The 19714-nt window shown below is 40.8% G+C and overlaps 2 protein-coding genes across 3 annotated transcripts in view; both read left to right on the top strand.

The window, feature by feature from the left end:
• ERLEC1 (endoplasmic reticulum lectin 1) overlaps positions 1-19714 on the top strand; it is a 548089-nt gene that overhangs the window by 284673 nt on the left and 243702 nt on the right.
• ACYP2 (acylphosphatase 2) overlaps positions 1-19714 on the top strand; it is a 115396-nt gene that overhangs the window by 91883 nt on the left and 3799 nt on the right. The window lies entirely within an intron of this gene.

The following is a 19714-nucleotide window of genomic DNA, read 5'->3' on the forward strand; positions in this document are numbered from 1 at the left end:
ACAGGGCCAACCTGGGCTTTATCTTGGGCATCCAATATGGTCCCCTGAGCACTGCCATGAGTAAGCACTACTGAGCACAGAGCCAGGTGTAAGTCCTGAGCACTCTTAGGTGTAGCCAAGAAACCAAAAAAAAAATTTTTTTTTAAAGAAGCATTAGCTATTAAAGCCAAGAAGAATCCAACTGTTTCTAAGCTGGAGAAAGTATCACAGCAAGAAGAGTTTCCCGGAGCAGGGGTGGGGTAGGGAATGACATCATCACAGCTGCAGGTTTGTTCACCAGAGTCAAGAACCATGCCCAGGATTTACAGGCAAATGTTCATAGTTCATAGTCGCTGAAACCCAAGACACCATCAGTCAAGTCAGATAAATGCCTCTTTCCTTTTAAACTGCTGCTCTCTGTTACAGAATCTAGCATGACTGTCCTTGCTAATCCGATCTTGGGGGGACTCATGCAGAGTATAGATAATTTGTACAGTCTTGAGGTTATGTTAGGTCACCAGAGAAGGCACAGGGCTCAATTTGAGAAAAATACCATGGCAACTTGAACTGAGAAAGTCCCAAAATTCTTCAGATCTTGAAATGGTGTTTTAGGCATCCGAATGTCGGTTATGGGAGATGTACAGAGGCAGGGACAAACCCACCTGACCTAGATAATCTTGGTGTTCAGAAGTTTCCCAGAACAGGTATTTGGGCCTTGACTGAAAACAATTCAGACCGCCAGGATTCTCCAGCCTCTCCAGTGCCATGTGCCCTTGAGTGGCAGGAGTCAAGCTCTTCTCTTGAAGGGAGATAGTACAGTGGTTAAGATGCTTTCCTTATATGAGGCATTCCTGGCCTTGATTATGCTCCTTAGCACCACCAGGAAAGATCTGTAAGCACAGAGCCAGGAGCAACTTCTGGGTGTGGCCCCCAAGGCCCTACCTGCCCCTTCCAAATAAAAGAAGGCAATGAATGTTAGGACCCTGATTCTAAGGACAAGACCACACAATTGAAATAAAACAAAGCTAAGCATTATTCCATCAACCAACATGCTTTAGCTGACTGATCAGGGCCACCTCCCACAGGTGGCAACACCCCCAGAGGTCATAAGCCAGGTTATATAGGGCTAGAAGTAGGAAGTCTTGACCTTTAAGTTGATTGGCTATTGTGAGTGTTTCTAGAGTGTTTCATCATATCCTTTATGGATAGATGTCTAGGGTGGTATATTATGATTTATAGGGCCTTGGGGTCTGCATCATTATTGCTGGTGTGGAAACTTAGCCCTTAAATGGAAACTTAACATTGGTTTGACAAAATGGAGTCAGTTCTGCTCTAGACTTCACAGTGAACGTAAGGCCACTCAGTCATGTCTTAATTAGTGCCAGCGTGGACCACATATAGTTTCATCCCTCAGTAAGTATGCTACATGGCCTGTATGTAGGACATACTAGGTCACTATAATATGGACATCACAATACTCACCAGACACCTCTTTCAAAACATACACTGTCACCGAGTAACACAGAACTCCACTACTGACGACTGACTTCTTGGATCCTGTCAACTTTTATGGTTTTCACTGTAGCCCTCGAGCATAGGCTATGAAGGATGGTTTCTGCCAGACTGTCAGATAGAGGCAGTCACATGAACCCTTTTTCAATAGTTTCGAAGCTGAAAGGAAGCTTGTACTGCTTGACTGTATAATTCTAGTGCCTGGTATGAGGCCAGTAACAACCAGTGCTTTTTTTTTTTTTTTTGTAAAATCTGGACACCAGGAAGGAAAGGGGAGACCAGGAGTGCTTTCTTTCCACAACCTCAGAAAAAGTGCTCCCTTTGTCTCTCAGAAGGTGAAACCACAAAGGGAATTGACCGCTTTTCCAGGAGTAGCAAGATGTGAGGAATGAAAGAGGAGCCCAGCTCAGAAAATCAATTCCATCTTGGTGAATTTGGCATTTCTGCTAAGTTTGATAATGGCATTCTGGAGCTACTTCCTGATCCCCAGTGACAATCAAAGAAGAACACAACAACAACAACAACAACAACAACAAAGATCCCCATTACAACACGAAGTAAGAATCACACTTCAAGTGTAGTAATGGGGAAACAACACAGGACAACAGCATACAGAGAATGAAGATGGCAGCTCTGATGACCCCAAAAATGCCAACCACCTAATTAACCTCTCAGATAAGTTTAGAATAGAAATATGGAAGATGTTCGCAGACCTCAGAGAAAGTATAGATCGATCTGAACAGAACACAATTACAAAAATCAGAAAACTCCAAACTGAAATAACGGGACTGAAAAATGCAGTAGAGGAAATGAAAAACTCTATGGAAAGCCTCTCCAATAGAATAACAGAAGCTGAAGACATAATCAGTAAGCTGGAAGATGAGATTCATAATAACTCCATATAGCAGAAGAGATTAGAAGAAAACCTCAAAGCAAATGATCAGACAATGGAAAAAAATACTCAAAGATTTTGAACAGATAAAAATTGATAATGCATCCTACTTCAGGCACAGTCCGTCAGGGGCTTAATACCATGCAATACAACTTTTCCCACACCCAGTATAATTTCTTTATATACATATATGTTGTAATATATACATATTATATGCACATTACATATCTTGTATGTAATATACTTACACACCTACATATATAATACATATATGTATATACATATATATTCTTTATTTAAGCACCGTGTTTGCAAAGTTGTTCATGATTTTCATTCATAGAATGTACAACACTCTTCACCAATGCACATTTCCTACTACCAATGTCCTACCCCTGTCTGCCTCTGGGATGGCAGTAATCCTCTGGAATTACTTCTCTCTCTGTGCCTCTTTTCTTTTTCAACACTATTGTTTGCACTATTGTTAATGAGAGGTGGCATGCATATCACTTTATCCCCTTTAAGTACCTCCCAGTATTAAAGTCAAAGACAACATTAAGCATATTCTAACTATATTACGTATTTAAATTTTTTATTTAAACCATGTGATTCACAAAGTAATTCATAGTTGGGTTTTAGACATACAATGTTTCAGGACCACCAGTGTCAACATCTCCCCATCTATGTTCCAGAGTTCACCCCATACCACCATCTCCTGGCCCCCAGCCTGCCAACATAACAAGCCAGTTTTTAATTTTGATTGTTAAAATTTGGTCTCATGATTTCATTGATGGTTACTCTGGCTTGGATATTTGTTCTGTCCTTTCTTAACACCACCAATGCACCTGAAACCCTAACTACATTATATTGCAGTAGCTTACAGAGCAGAGGGCTACAGATTTTATATTTATATTTATGTGTTATACATGCTTTTCTGGATAAACAGTTGAATCTGAGATTTAAGCAGCTTACATTTTGGTCCCTGTTCAGAAAAAAAAATCTTTTAGAGAAATTATGCCCATGGGGTTGGGGAGACAGTGAAAAGAATGCTTTGTATGAGAGATCCTGGGTTCAGTCCCCGCATCACATGATCTCTGAACAACACAGGAATGACCCGCTCCCCACTTAAAGAAGTGACATTCCTCAGCATCCAGGCATACTTTGTTTTTTATTTCTGCCCTCTCTGATTTGCCATCTCTTGGCACCTTGAGTTTTCATTCCACCTTGAGGCTTCATTCCCTCAGTATAATTCTGTCCACACCTTTATAAATAAAGCATAAAGCCTTAGCCAATGGGCCAAACGTTTGACCATCCAGCCAAGATTTTAATAACTTATTTGCACCTATGAATTTCCCATTCTCAGATGTCTTGTTTCCATATTTTCACTCAGGAATTTCAGCCCCCAATCTCCTTTATTCGTTGTGCAACAGATAATCTAACCATTATTATATCATTAAACTTACATTAAATAAGGGTAATAACTCCTCCTGTCTTTCCATGTTGCTAATCCTATTGCAAGGTTTAATAATTCCAGTAAAATATAATTCTGGTCTTAGTTCTTCAAGCAAGGGATGTTGCCCCAAAAAGTTCTGAGTTCACTGTGGTGACGTTGACATTGGTCATAAAAGCCAAATTTTAAAACTTTGTTCAGATTGTTCTTTCTGAAATAGAAAAAAAAGGCTTTTAGTCACTTTGGCGTTTTTTCAATTATGTAATTTGTCATGAATCTAAAACTGATGCATATTTATTGGAATCATTTGAAAATAACCAGAGAAAAACCCCACTGTACTTCTGGAGATAACCACTCATCACTTAGAACATCTTTCAAATATATATATATATTTCTTTTAGTTTTTGGGTCACACCTGGAGCGCTCAGGGGCTACTCCTGGCTCTGCTCTCAAAAGTCACTCCTAGCAGGCACAGGGGACCGACTATATGGGATGCTGGGAATTGAACCATCATCCATTCTGAGTTGGCACTTCCTGGATCGGCTGCTTGCAAGGCAAACACCTTACCACTGTGTGATCTCTCCAGCCTTAGCTATTATTCTTTTATGTGAAAATTTTATCAATCATTTAAATGATTCCTGATAATGAACATTTAAGTTTCTTGGAATATTTTCTTCTTTTATTCAATTCATTTATGCAATGAATGAAATACTTAATTTTTTGTGTGAAGTTGAGATGAATCCTAGGCTCTTGCGTTATGAAATAAAATTAAAAAGCTAGTAACATCACATTCTTATAAATCAGAGTTCTCTAACTCTTAGAAAGAGAACCAGGAAGATTTTGATTGTGGGCCATTTTCTTTTGGGGGGGGCACACCCACTGATGCTCAGGGGTTACTTCTGGCTATGCGCTCAGAAATCACTCCTGCTTGGGGGACCATATGGGATACCAGGGGATTGAACCACAGTCCGTTCTAGGCTAGCACTAGACACCTTACCACTCTCACCACCCTTCTGGCCCCATTGTGGGCCATTTTCTAAGGAGTTCTGTTATAGATTGCCATCTCATAATGAGTATAGAAAATGCTTTATTCACTTCCACTATTTTCCAATTCAGTTTAATTTGTTTGAATAAAAAAGGGCTATAAAAACAGCAGTTATACCTGATCAGCTCATTATTCATTATTTTCTCTTTTTTTAGTCTGAGTGAGTTATAAAAGAAATAAACAGCATAATTATCAGTCTACATTAGTGTTGATTTTCATTTTTAAGATGTATACATGTACTTTCTTTTTTTATTTTTATTTTTTGGTTTTTGAATCACACCCAGCAGCACTCAGGGGTTACTACTGGCTCTGTTCTCAGAAGTTGCTCCTGGCAGGCATGGGGGACAATATGGGATTTGAACCACCGGGATTCTGTTCTGTTCGAATCAGCTGCATGCCAGGCAAACACCCTACTGCCATGCTATCTCTCCAGCCCCTACATGTACTTTCTTCTATCTTATCTCTTTCCAGAAAGAAGCTAATGTGATTGTGACTGCTCATTTTATGTGATTTTATTCAAAATTTATTACCCAGGAGACTCATTGCTCTGAAACATGTCATGTCACCTTAATTTATTTTACCTAAAAATTTAAAAAACACTTAAGTAATAGATCCAAAGTCTCAATAAAAATAAAAACAAAAGCAGAATATACCTGTTCTCCAAATTCTTCTGGGATAAACTGTAACACTCACTGAGCCACACTCTCCTGTGTATTGGCGGATTGGAAATTGAGAACTGTCAGTTAAGCACCTGTGGTCAGCCTGTCTGTATCAGAAGTGGTGGAAGCTCAATCCAACATCAGCCATTTCATTCTTTCCAGCCCCTCAGCCACACTCCCTCTCTGTTTTCTCTTCCTTGTGCCAGGCTTTTTTTTTTTTTAAATTATGCTCTAAACAGATGAAACTTTAAAAATCAGCCAACTTTCAAAATCATTGGCATTTTATGCTTTAGCAAACTTTGGGCTTTAGTTTATGTATTTCCCCCCATATCTTCTTGTCGAAAAAGCACAAAGACAGTAACATAACAAAATGCTACTTGTGACTGAGCAGCTGCTGGAAGATGGTTGGGTGTCCGTCCTGGTTACTTCCCCCAACTCCCATCTCTGTCTACTGTGAAGTTGTGTTTATGGTTTTAATATTAAAGCAAGGCAGTATTTTATGGCTTTTTAATACCTGTTCTCTCTGTGAGTAGAGTCACAGATATGTATTTTTATGTGCTGGAAAAGAGGTGGAAGAAGACCCTCAGGCTTTATTATCCTGGAGTGGGGCTACAGAATTCAGGAGGTTTTGATTTCTGCTTCTTTTACATGTCCTGTTTGAATCTTGACAATGAGCAGATGTTATTATTTTAGTTATCAACATAGAGAAAAATATAACTTCTAACATTCACATAGCTGAGGGCATTGTGAAATCATGCAAGTACTGCTGATTTGAGAATTTTGACTATTTTTCAAAAGATATATTCTGTGAATGATTTATTTACATTTTGAGTTTTGTCCTTTAGAATGAATTATTGAAAGGAAAAATGGAAAGCTGTGTCCAAATGTACTTACCTAACAATCCCTTTCTTGAGTTTGTATATCATGGTTGGAGATTCTGATTAAAGACTCACTATTTGGTCCTATCTCTGTTCATAGTGGTCTAAAGATCTTAAACAAATAATTCATGCAAAAAAGTTCTTAAGTTCTGTTGTTAGCTCTGGGGCCAGCACTATGACTGGAGGTAGGTAGACAAGGTCCATCCTGGTCTGACATTTCCTGTTTGCTCTCGGGGCTCTGAGCACTATGTTCTGGTTTAGATGCCTTCTGTCTTTGCATGAGCATTATACAGCAGAAATATCTAAAACCTAATCTTTAAAAAAATTTTTTTATTGAAATCAGTATGAATTACAAGTTTTTCACAGTTGTATTTCAGGCACATAGTGATAATGAATTAGGGCCATTCCCACCATCAGTGTTGACTTCCCTCTGCCATGTTCCCATCAGACATCCCACACTTCCACCCTTAACCCCCTGGACTGCTTGTGTAACAGGTTCATTTTGTGTTATGTTTTGTGATAGTTTGGGCCTCTTGATTCTACTGTTGTTGATTTTGGTTTGGATATTTAGATCTGACCTTTTTTGATTTCCACTCAATGTTCCTGAGACTGCTTGGCCCCTGGACCCCATCCACTTTCCCCCCCTCTGTTTGTAGGAAGACATAGAAATATGAAGCAGAACAAGATGATTCATATTCTGTTTCTGTAAAAAAAAAAGTGGGAGCCCCTACCTAGAAGCTATAAACAAAATTAAAAGAAGAAAAAAAAAGTGGGGCAGGTGTGGCTTTTTTTTTTTTTTTTTTTGCATAGGTGCAGTAAGCCTTGGGGAAATTAGAAAGGAAATTTTCTTGGTCTAAGAGAAACAGGGTGTCTCTACCCTTGAAGCATACTGTCATGACTGACTACAAGCTCTGGGTATGTTAGTTGTTGAACCCCAAGATCTTACTTAATGATCCCAGGAAAAGTTCTGCTTAGTCATGTTTGTCAAAGTCAGTCTTAAGTAATTAGAGATCTTGGTTTTTGCTCAGATCAAGGCCTAGGATTAAGTCTTTCTTTATGGTCCCAGGAAAACTTCTGCTCAATTGCAGTTGTCATAGTCAGTTTTCTGTAATTAGAGATCTTGGTTTTTGCCCAGATCCTAGGATGGAAAGTCTTTTGATTTTATCTCATTGTTAGGTGATGAGGTAGAGCAACCTGCCCTTAGAAAAAATTTCCTCATCGTTAACATGTCATATGAACCTGACTTGGAGCAATTTGGTACCAGAGCGGTATTAGAGTCTCCCTCAGGGTGTGGGGGGCTTTGATTCCTGGTGCTGGTGCAAGCAACTGTGCCAGTTCTGAGGTTGGGATCCAGGGTTTAGGGTTGGACAGTTGATGTCTGATCAATTGAGGTTTAAGTCAAGTCCCCATAACAAATGTTCATCATGGAAGTTGCCATTGCATTATAAAATTTATGAGTTCTTATTCCTATTAAATAAGAACTTGTTTCTATACATAAGACCTTCCCATTTTATTGTGCCTATGCAAAAAGGAATGATGCCATATTATATTGTTGGTGCATTTGGGGGTAAAAATAACAAGCTATTGCCCTGGTAAAACCCAATTTTATAAATGAAGACACAGACACTCGTCCCAGGTTAGTAGCTAGCATAGCTGACATTGGAACCCCAGGATCTGGTTCTCGCTCAAGGGGGCTACATCTTCAAACCTGTGCTTCTTTGTTCCTTTCAGATTATAGAGTCAGTGTGATCAAGTAGTTGTTTTGCTTAAGCAAATGTTTAAGTATATATTAACAATCAGAATAGCTTTGATTTCTAACAATAGTACATTGATTATTTGGTTATGAGTCATTCATTACTAACAACATCCAGGAAATTTGCTAGAGAGCTGGAAAGAAGTGTGGAATACAGTTGTAGACTGTCTTCAATTCCTCTGTAGTCTAGTGGGATAGACCCCAGCCATGTACACAAGACTTGTGTGCCACATTGAAACGGTGATATAATATGGACCTATTGACATATAAACAATTGTTGATCATAATCTAAAGCAGAAATGATTCAGATAGTATTTATAGTTTGACTTGTGGAAAAGTAATTAAAAACCGCAAAGTCAGTCGCATTAAAAAAAAAGAAACAACAACATGCATAAGTGGGCAGGAGCAATATACAATGGGTAGGGTGTTTGCCGTGTATATAGTTGACACAGGTTCGTCTCTAGCATCCTCTCTATTCCCCTGAGCACCACCTGGAATGACCCCTGAGTTCAGAGCTAGGAGTAACCTCTGAGCACTGCCAGGTGTGCCCCCTCAACAAACAAAAACTCATGTATAGGATAATAATCCAAAGTAGGCAACACAAATTGTTTTAGGCCTAAGTTTTGGGAAGCACCAAATAGATAATGGGATGGGTGGGAAGAGGGATAGCAGCTGATAGCCAGTATTTGTCCCTGTCTCTCCCTGTCTCTGTCTCTGTCTCTGTCTCTGTCTCTGTCTCTGTGTGTGTGTGTGTGTGTGTGTGTGTGTGTATCTCTTTCCTTTCTGTCTCGCTCTCTCATATGGGTCTCTAAGCAATAATGTGTAAGAAGTTTGGCTGCTCCAATGTTCCATGCCAGAGCTGCCAGTCCACAGAAAGAGATCCCTGAGGATTCCCAGTTAGTGAGGCAGCTGTGTTTGAGGGTCCCTGTTGGAGGCAGTCTCCCTTCTCAGCTGTCTTCTATAGCTGATGGGTCCAAGGTGCGCTCTCCTTACTAGGTGTTGCCCTAATCTCTTCTAGTATGCAGAATGACACTGTTTGAGCCTTGAGCTTTGCATATAGTTTGAAGAAGCACATGGACATGAACAGGAAAATGGACATTTTCCGAGTCATCACTTTCACCGTGTTTGCTGCTGGAGCATCATTACTCCATTGACATGAATTATCAACATCTTCAGCTTATTCTATTTATTTTGGTTTTTTTTTGGGGGGGGGAATGGAAAACAGGTTTTATTTGAAGGTTCTGAGGAAAGGGAGGGAGAGGATGAGTAAATAAAGAGTCCGTGAAAGGGACATTCAGGGGATATGTGGGTGACTTGTTGCACAGGCACCATATCACAGGTGTCTGAGGGTTAGCTCAGCACCGAGCTGGGACCTTCCTGAAATGCCTTTTATTTGCTTTGCAAAGAACCCGTTCAGTCCTTTGTGCGAGGATGCCTGCCTGTCCTGCTATCGGCTCAGGGCAGGCCCATGCTGAGGCCACTGCTTCCTACAACCAGTGTCTGGGCCAGCTGCCCTGCTGCCTCTGCCCAGGAATTGGGATCACCATGTGCGTTATGCCAGCAGCATTCTCACTGTCCCCATCAGCCCCGATCTCTGGAGACATCTTTCTCCACCTTCTCCATCTCCTCCCCATTGCCCGCTGGCTCCTCCAAGGGGCACTTCAAGCCACACTGCTGTGACTGGGCCAGCATAGAGCAGAAGTTGTAAGGGTCCCAGCCCCCAAATTTGGAGACTGTCCAGATACTTCTGGAGGTCTTTGTGCAGGAATTGCATAGTAGGCCAGCAGCGGCGTCCAGCCCTGGCCTTGAGCTTCGTGCCATGCAGCAGTAGCAGTAGTTTCTGCATCCAGAGCAGATAAGAAGAACTCCAGGTAGTGTGTCTCCTTCAGGAAGGCCGCCAAAAAGCCCAGAACCTTTTCCACATACAGCTCAGGGGGATGGGAGGCAAAGCAACAACCTGGATCTCACCTGCGGAAACCGCCTCCAGGGCTTCCTGCCCAGTGGCTTCTGGTTGAGCCACAGAGCCAAGGGCAGGGTCCTCATAAAGAGGCACCCGAGGTCCTTCTGCACCCATAATGGCATCCAGCAGGGAAGGACCAAGGAGCAGCTGCATGTCCAGGGAGTAAAGGAGATGGCCAACTCTGTGCTGGCTGGCCAGCGATGCCTAAGGGAGCGATGAGAAGGCCATCCAGTCCCCAGAGCTCTTGATGGCCACTGAAGAAATGATGAATGATGCTCTGGTCAGAGATGTCCAGGGAGTGGATGAGGTTGACTTCGGGGAGCTCGTGGAGGTGGAAGATTCCAGAAGCAAAACCAGTGATCAAGACATATGTCTTCTTGTGAAGACTTGGAGGTGAGGTGGTGGAAGTTGCCTTCTTTGCTGAAAAGATGCTGAGCCAGCCGAGAGTGCTTCACTTTCCCCTGCTGCTTTTCAGGGCCGGCATTGCCCTCTCTCTCCCCCAGATGGTCTGGGCCTCCTACTTGGCCTCGGTTCAGCACCCCGGGGTCCCCTCATCTGCCTGCAGCACATTGACCCTCCAGCTGGTGGGCGCCTTCAGCCGCAGGCCCTTGGAGAGGGGTCGCATTGCCACATGCACAGGGCACTGTCCAGGCTACGGGACTCCAAGAAGCAGCCCTCAACAGCATCCTTGAGGCCCCTGATCAAAGTAGAAGAGGTTGTTTCAGTGTTTGGCCCGAACCAAGGTGGAGGGGTGGGGAAAAAAACAACCTAATGTGGTTCTGTTTCATTAGCTTCCTGAGGCAGAAAATACTTTAAATCAGTGAAATCTTAAGTGATCTGATATTTGACCAACACAAAACCAAAGTAAATGAATGCATGATATTCTGTCCTATAAATTGATTCCCCCAAGTATTCAGTGAGCCTGGGTCGGTTCCCCTACATTTGCTCTTTTCAGAGAAAGCGTTTAAGATCAATTTCCCAGACTTTGAGGGCTGATAACATCTGTACCAATGTCCTGATGCTTCAAGGAATCCTTGAAGAATGACCAGAGAGTTTTTTTCTTTTCAGCAACTTTAGCTATGGCAGGGATTGAGAATTAGGGGCCAACTAGAAAAGGTGCTCAAGTATCAGACTTCAGTTGGATGATGGGCATTAAAGTTTGTTTCTACCATTTCTACCAAGGGGCCTATCTTTTGGCTTCAGTATCATGTTTTCTAATTGAAAATCTAATCTCTGGGTGGGAGATGACCCCCAAAATCAGATTGAGTGCTTGGCATGTGGGGGCTTAAACTTCATTGATGGCAGCGTATGACCCCAAAACACTGCCAGGCATAGCCCTGGTGGCCAATGTTGGCCTAAAGATTGGTGGGAGTGGCCCTAAGGCACCCATGCAATGATGGGGAGCATCTCCTCACCCCCACCCAATCCCAAAATCTGAAGTTTCAATACTGGATTCTACTCACATGCAAGCATATTACTCTTGTGAGTTTGAGTTTATATCTCTAGTTTGGACTGATATGACTCTCATCCACAATATAAATAGCTTTCAAATCAAAATAGGGAGGTATAATTGCATTTTGATGCTACCCATTCTTTGATCATTTTATTTGTGGTGTCAGAGAGATGCAGTCTATCTTATAGTTAGTACAAACATGTTATAAAATTTTTACATAAAGAGGAATCATTGTATATCTCAACCTTTTTCACTACATTTCTTCCAGTCCTTTGAGCTTATAATATCTTTTTCACTTGGTCACCAACTACTATATAGAAACTGGATGATTTCATTTTGTTGAGCCAATAAGCATATACTATTAAATTTTATGTTATTAAGGTACAATAGATATAATATTACTTTTCCAAGTTTAGGCAAACATGGTTGGGATTTTTAGCAATGACTTATTTACTACATGAAAAAATATTTATATTAAGAAAATATCAATTTTTCTTCGCATTATACTTAATTTTTGTAAAAGAATATACTAATGAGGCTGGACTAATAGTACAGCCGATAGAGCACTTGCTTTGCATGCACTTAACCCAGGATCGTTATGGCCCTTAGGAGTAATCACTGAGTATAAAACCATGAGTAAGCCCAGAGCACAGCGGGGTGTGGAATCCCTAAAAAAGAATAAGCTGGCATGTGTTTTTATGAGTATGAAGGGAAAAAAATACTTCAGTGGGAAATAGTTATTTTCTCCAATACTTTATATGACTCTAATTTTTTAGCATATAGCACAAAGTGAAAGTCAAGTATAACATACAAATTCCCTTTGCAGCTGATTACTCAGGAAACATCCCAATGGGATTCTACATCCTGTCATGATCCTCCCTATGAGTTGAATCCCATACTTGGATTCACAGATAAAACAATTTCCTGGAGGAACAGGAAGACCTTAAAAATAGCAAAACCTTTGATGTTTCAAAAGATAAATCACTTCCTCAATCAGGAGATTTATCCTTAATGATTTCATAATTTGAGTTTGTGTGGTATTTAAACACCTTCTGAAAGTGCCCATAATTAGGTTGAAAAACTAGTAATTCAATATGCTCTGTCAGGCAGTCCCTTTAAAACACACCCCAAAAAGTTTCCTTTTTCTTAAAACTTAATTTTTGTTTCTAATTTTTCAACTATTGAATCTCCAGTTTGGGGTTTTTATTTTATTATCTTTTACTGTTCATGCATTCTGCCTTTGAGCTATTTTCTTCTAATTCAGTTCTGCACAAATTTTGGTCAAGGAAATTGTCCAGGAGACAAAACCTGGATTTGGCTTAGACTCCACCCATGTTCATCTCTGTCTCTTTGTCTGTCTCGCTGAGGTTTCCATCCTCTGGGTTGCCTTCTGGGAAGCTCATCGAAGCACAGGGAAGTTCTGATCCTCTCTGGACCCAGATCCAGCTGGATCTGGCCCCAAGCCTCCCTTGACTGATGACTACAACTGAGAGCTCAGTTCTGAAAGATTCCAGGGCTTGGAATCCTTCTCCACTGGATGACACCATGGAGACAGCTGTCTGCGAGGCATACTGCTGGAACCTCTGGACAGCACATGCCTTATCTAATAAAAAAATTATTTAACAAAATCGGTTTTAGAACAAAGCTCCATAAAGAAATCTCAACGTTCCCCTGATAACTCGAAGAAACTATATATATATAAAAGACTATTTTATCTCTCCCTTTATTACCTTTATGGCTTTAAATAATCTATAAGGAAATAAACAAGAGACTAAAAAAGAATTCAAAACAAGGGTGGGACCATAAACTAGAGCCAGGAACAAAGCTGGAAAAAATACCTAAATAATGACCTCTCTTCTGGGTGGGTCACAGTTTGGCTCTAAGCAATGCAGTGTCCCTTTCCCAGCTTATGGCATCACCCCAAAAACTCAATTTGCTTATGAGCCTTTGAGGGAAACGTAGAGCGAGGTCATGATGTGCGATGAAAACAGGGGAGTCCAGCCAACTCTCTTCTCATTTGGCTCTTGTAGTACTTAAATGTAGCATCGCCCAACGAGAAAACGTCCTTGATTATATCCTTGCTGAATCTTTTACTATTTTTCATCTGAGACAATGTGCTCGTAAATATTGGGAGATTGCAGGACTCAAAATGTAGGCTGGTTCAGCTTGCCAAAACCAGAATCTTCACGGCATAGAAAGCTGCTCTGTGCCTCTGGCTTGCTCCTTGACAGATTAGACAGTTCAAAAGTTTGAGCTAGTCTTGCTGTCTTGGTCTCTTCACTTCCTCCTCCCTCTTTATACCATTCCAGTCTGACTTGCACCCCACCACGTAACGTCACTGTAGTAGATCTTGTGAAGAGGCACAAGGCACTTCCTGGTTCTTATTTGCCTTGACTTTCTGCATCATTGATCATTGTAACGCTGTCTCCTTTTTCAAAATCCTCTACCTCAAGTTTTCCCGAGACCACACTTCCTCCTGGTTAACTCTTTTCAGGTGATTCACTTTTACCTGCTCCCTGTATCTTTTTTTCACCTGATTCTTCATTGCTAGTGTTCCTTGGAATTTTTTTTCTCACATAGAGGACTCTATAGAGCTCTTGAAGAATTGAGAAAAGTGTTGCCACTACACACAGTGGTAAGAATATTTCTAATCTTTTACTTCCCATAGTGTAGATGCTTGCAAAGTTCTTGGTCTTAACTGAAATGTAGCTGTGATGAACCTGGTTGACTGGGCTACTCACCCTCTATCCCAGGTCTTCCTGGTGCCCTGCCTTCACTGCAAATTCAGGAGATGGTGGAGTGATGTTTCTCGGACTCTCTGGCTGCTAAAATCTCAAGTGTGCAGGATAAAAATTTTCAAATAAATTCTATTGAAATAAGGGGAATAAAAAACAAAAAGAGCAAACAGAAGTCTTTAAAATTTGAATCTGAATTGGAAAGAAGTATGGGAGAGGCAAACAGTACCTGAGTCGTTTGTTTAGCTGGTTTGGTATAAGAGCCCAGTATACATCAAAAGTGTGTGCAAAAGTGGGTAGGGTTACAACCTCCCGGTTCCCAATAGACTGATCAAAAAAAGTCCAAGGCTCAGAAGTGAATCAGGAAGATTAGAAGGTTTCCTTCTGGAACATTCTAGATTTTGTCTAGGGAAATTCTCATAGATGTATGCACTTTTGATTTCATATCAATGTGGGGCTATTTTAGTAGGAGAAATGTTTCTATAACCAGGTAAATAACTTAAAATCTCTTGTCCATAACAAAGTAAATTATTTTTTTAGTATTTTATTTTTTTTTAATCCTGAAGAAAAAGTGATAATTTGAAGAATAAAAAATAAATTATTTATTGCCCAAACAGAGCATATGGAGCTGCTTACTGAAAATGCTTATTGAGCACTTGTGGTAAATTTGAATTGAGATGTGTGATATGCAAAAAAAAAATGAACATCTCAAATAGCCAATCATAAAAATGTTATAATTAATTAAATACTTACAATATAAAATATAGCTATACACTGTTCAGTTATATAGGTGAGATGAAATTTAAAATATACCTTATTTTTCCTGTTTTAATTGTGTCTACCAGAAAATTTTAAGTCATGTCTGAGACTCACATTAGAGTTCTGTAGTTTAGTGTTGCCCTATAGAATTTTAGTGTGATCTATTGGCAAATCAAGTCGGCATTACTGACTTTATTTATTCATACATATATACACTTCACACTCATGCCTGGGTGTCTACAACTTATATTCAATTCTATTGTAAAATAGAAAGGTGTTTTTCTTTCTTTTTAATATTTTTTATTTAAACACCTTGGTTACAAACATGATTGTGGTTGGTTTTATATAAGATGATACCTCCCCCATCACCAGTGCAACATTCCCATCACCAATGTCCCAAATATCCTTCCTCCCCTCCCTGCCCCCACCTGTACTCTAGACAGGCTTTCTATTTTCTTCATATAGTCTCATTGTTAGGATAGCTCGCAGTGTAGTTACTTTTCTAACTAAACTCATCACTCTTTGTGGTGTGGTTCATGAAGTGGGCTGTAACGTCCAGCCTTCCTCTCTTTGGTCTCTGAAAATTGTTGAGAAATGTCTTTCATTTTTCTTAAAACCCATAGATGAGTGAGACCATTCTGCGTCTCTCTCTCTCTCTCTCTCTCTCTCTCTCTCTCTCTCTCTGTCTTATTTCACTCAGCATAATAGATTCCATGTACATCCATGTATAGGAAAAAGAAAGGTGTTTTTCATTGCCTACTATTCCTGTACCCTGACAGACAACATAGCTAAAACATTTTACTATTAGCTATATACTATTCAACATTTTACCAAAAATCTTTCCCTTCATCTTTTTTGTTGTTGTTTATGTTTTATTTAAGGGCCACACCCAATGGTACTCAGAGGACCATATGCAGTCTCAGGGATCAAAATTGAGCCAGCAAAGACCCCCTCTACTCACTGGACCAGGTCCCCACTCCACCTCATGGCCTGTTCAGTAAATTTCTCATTTAAGAGCCCTGTGAGCACAGTCAGAGGAGGAAAGTAATGCAGGTAATAGGGATGAGTCCTCACTTAAGCTTTCTAACAACAGAGGAAGGTGATACATTCTGATTTGGCCTGTGAATAACCCAGAACTGAATAAATCACCCCACATGGCCAGTTAGAAAAGATTGAATGATTCCATGTACCTTTGCCATGATGTAGATGGGGGTGGGGAACCTGCCTCTTTGTCAATCTAATTTCCATGGCATTTGGATATATATACATACTGTATACGTGTATATGTATATATGTACATGTGTATATATATATATATATATATATATATATATATATATATATGACTTCTGCCTTTGGTTCAGTTGGCTGGTTCTCAGAATTCTGGGCATAACCCACAGCTTCCCAAAGGGCTTGCACCCAACTGAAGAGATGCATAATGTGCTATTTCTTGCTGTGGCAGAGAAGCATCTTTTCCAATACCAGTTCTTTCCATGGAATTGTATGAATCATGTGACCATGGACAGCTGGGTTAACTCAATGGTGCCCACACCTGTGGCGGGGCCACTCCTGCCGATTCCCACTGGTACAGGCCTTCTTTGGTGTTTGCAGTGGGTGACTCAACCTTTTCTTGTTTTTTTTTTTTTTTGGTTTTTGGGTCACACCCGGCGGTGCTCAGGGGTTACTCCTGGCTGTCTGCTCAGAAATCGCTCCTGGCAGGCACGGGGGACCATATGGGACACCGGGATTCGAACCAACCACCTTTGGTCCTGGATCGGCTGCTTGCAAGGCAAACACCGCTATGCTATCTCTCCGGGCCCATACTCAACCTTTTCTTTAATCCTTTCATTTATCTGAATTTATTTATTATTTATTTATTATCAGCATTTAAAAAAATTATTTTATTAATCATTGGTAGTGAGAAGGTTGCACTGGTGAAGGGGGGGTGTACATTTTTATGTCTGAAATCCAACTACAAACATTTTTGTAACCATGGTGCTTAAATAAAGATGTTAATAAACAAATTTTAATTACTTTATTTAAACGAGATTATAAGGTTGTTCAGAATACAGTTTTTTAATTAATTACTTTATTTCAACAACTTGGATATAAGTTTGTTAATAATACAGTTGGTTTTGTTTTTTTAATTTCACAGTTGCAAAGTTGCTCATGATTAAAGTTTCAGTCATACAATGACCAACATCCTTCACCAGTGCACTTTTACCACCACCAACGTCTCCACTTTCCCTCCTGCCCTCCCCACTGCCTGCTTCTGGGAAAGACAATTTTCTCTCTTTTTCTTCTCTCTGTTTCTTCCTTTTAGATACTTATTATCATCATTTTAAAGGTGAGGAGTTTTGGGCCGAGTGATAGCACAGTGGAGGGTATTTCCTTGCATGTAGCTGACCCAGGATGTACCTGGGTTTGATACCTGGCATCCCATATGGTCCTCCAAGCCTACCATTTCTGAGCGCAGAGTCAGGAGTAACCCCTGAGCGTCAATGAATGAGGTCCCAACTCCCCTCCCCCAAAAAGGTGAGGAGGCTAATTAGGTTAATCACGGATATCCTAGGGTTCCCTATATACTCTATGAACTTTTCACTCATCACAAGGCAATATTTCTTAGACATTTTAGACAGTATGTCAAAACACCATTTCAGTGCTTATATTAATAACAAGGTTCTGTTTGGTATTTTCTCCACATGTAACCGAATAACTTGCTAAAAAATGATCAAAGTGAAAATATGATGTTGTGGCCTTTTATTATTAATGTTCATTTAAAAGCCTGGAATGGAAGGTCACTCAGTATTGCCCAGCACACACCAGCTTTTAATTCATTAGCTGCTTTCTGAGCTCTTGGCTTTCTCACTACAGTCTATATTTTATGCTGTTGCTACAGAGATATCTGAAGGACTGTGCCCCCCCCAAAGCCTCCGGAAATATAACTGCTATGTATTATTAATGATATTGACTTTCTAGTGCTTTCCTTTCATTTCTTTGTTGCAGAAGAGGATGCTAGGTAAACAGGATTTTGAATATTACCTGGTGCTTGCTCCATTTTGGAGAGAAGGTTAACAGACTGGCCTTACGGAAAAGATAACCCAGCGCCAACTCTTGCTTCTCTGTATGAAGAATTCTTCCCCATCTCTTGTTTAGTACCAGGTTGAAACTACCCTAATAATCTAAGTTTGTCTGAGATTTGGGGGTTGCACAAAGGAACTTAAGGTGCAGATGGGGTGATTCTACCACCACCCCGCTTCAGAGACACACTTCAGTTTTGCTATAAGCACGAAACTGCCATGTCTGATTATTTTGGAAAGAAAAGATTCTTCTTTAAACTGTTAGGGTCCAAGCAGACAACCTGACCAGCACTGAGAGTCAAAGCCCATCTCTGATAATGTAAAATGCGAAAGGGAATTTATTCCAACTAGCTGAGGCAGGCTATATGGAGTTAACAGGCCTCAGCAGAATAAGTATTTCATTGGTTAATGAAAACAATTTAACTTGCACTGTGTACATGATTGGTTCAATTTTCATTTTTATTCCTGGCATCCATCCCTTACACAGGGGTCTCACGTCTCACAGATGACCTCACTCCTGCCCTCCCCTCTTTATCTGGTATGATGCCATTTGGGCTGAAAAAGCAGAATGGGCTTCATAACAAGGAGGCCTTGGTTGGCCTGGGAATGCGAGGGGGAGCAGAATCTGAGCAGCGAGGGGGAAAGGGTGAATAAGCTGCTTCAGGCTTGTTGTTCCTTAAGGTGAGTTAGATCTTCAGGGTTTGGGGTCTTCAGGGTCTGGGGTCTAACAAAACTTTACAAACCTTACATCCTTAATCAAATCTAGCTAACTGCAAGTGTCTGAACATTGTGGTATACCAAGAAAACTGCCTGTAACATTTTATTTCTTTTGGGCCACACTCGACAGTACTCAAGGGTTTACTCCTGTCTGTGTTCAGAAATCACTCCTTGCAAGTTTGGGGGACTTTATGGGATGCCATGGATCGAACCTGGCGGGTCAGTCCCAGGTCAGCCACATGCAAGACAAACATCTTATCTGCTGTGCTATTGCTCCCATCCCTGCCTATAACATTTTTATTCACTGAATCATAATGTGCCTGAATTTGTCCTGTCGTGAGGCTGGCAAATGGACCAGGCCTTCCTGTGGCGCCTTCCTACTTACTCAGGGCTCAGGACAGAGCCAGCCACTGTGTGTTTTTCCACTGGGAAATAAACATAAGTAAGGTCTAAGTAAAATTTAAGACTAGCAAGAATAAGTGAATTGGTTTCATAGTAAAGTAGGTTTTCACAGGATGCTGGGATTCCAGTCATAATGTCGTACCTGTAGGTTCCTCTATATCAAGAATCAAGCCCTGACCTTGTTATTCATGGCAGCTACTGTGACTAAAATAGTTGCTTACTCGCTGTCAAAAGAGCAACCATGTCCTTTCCAAAGGGATCTTCAGATGGAAGCTTCATCTTGCTTAAAGTCAGCCAACGGGCCATGGTCAGGCCTCCTTTCTGAGCCTGGGCCTCTGCCGGTCCTGTAAGGTGATGGTGACAGAGATGTGTCATATAGTGGAAACGCAGTCTGTACCAGCCAGGGCAGTGACTCAAAGGGCAACTAGCACATGAGAAACTCA

Source organism: Suncus etruscus, chromosome 12 (genome assembly GCF_024139225.1).
Source record: "Suncus etruscus isolate mSunEtr1 chromosome 12, mSunEtr1.pri.cur, whole genome shotgun sequence".
Lineage (NCBI taxonomy): Eukaryota > Metazoa > Chordata > Mammalia > Eulipotyphla > Soricidae > Suncus > Suncus etruscus.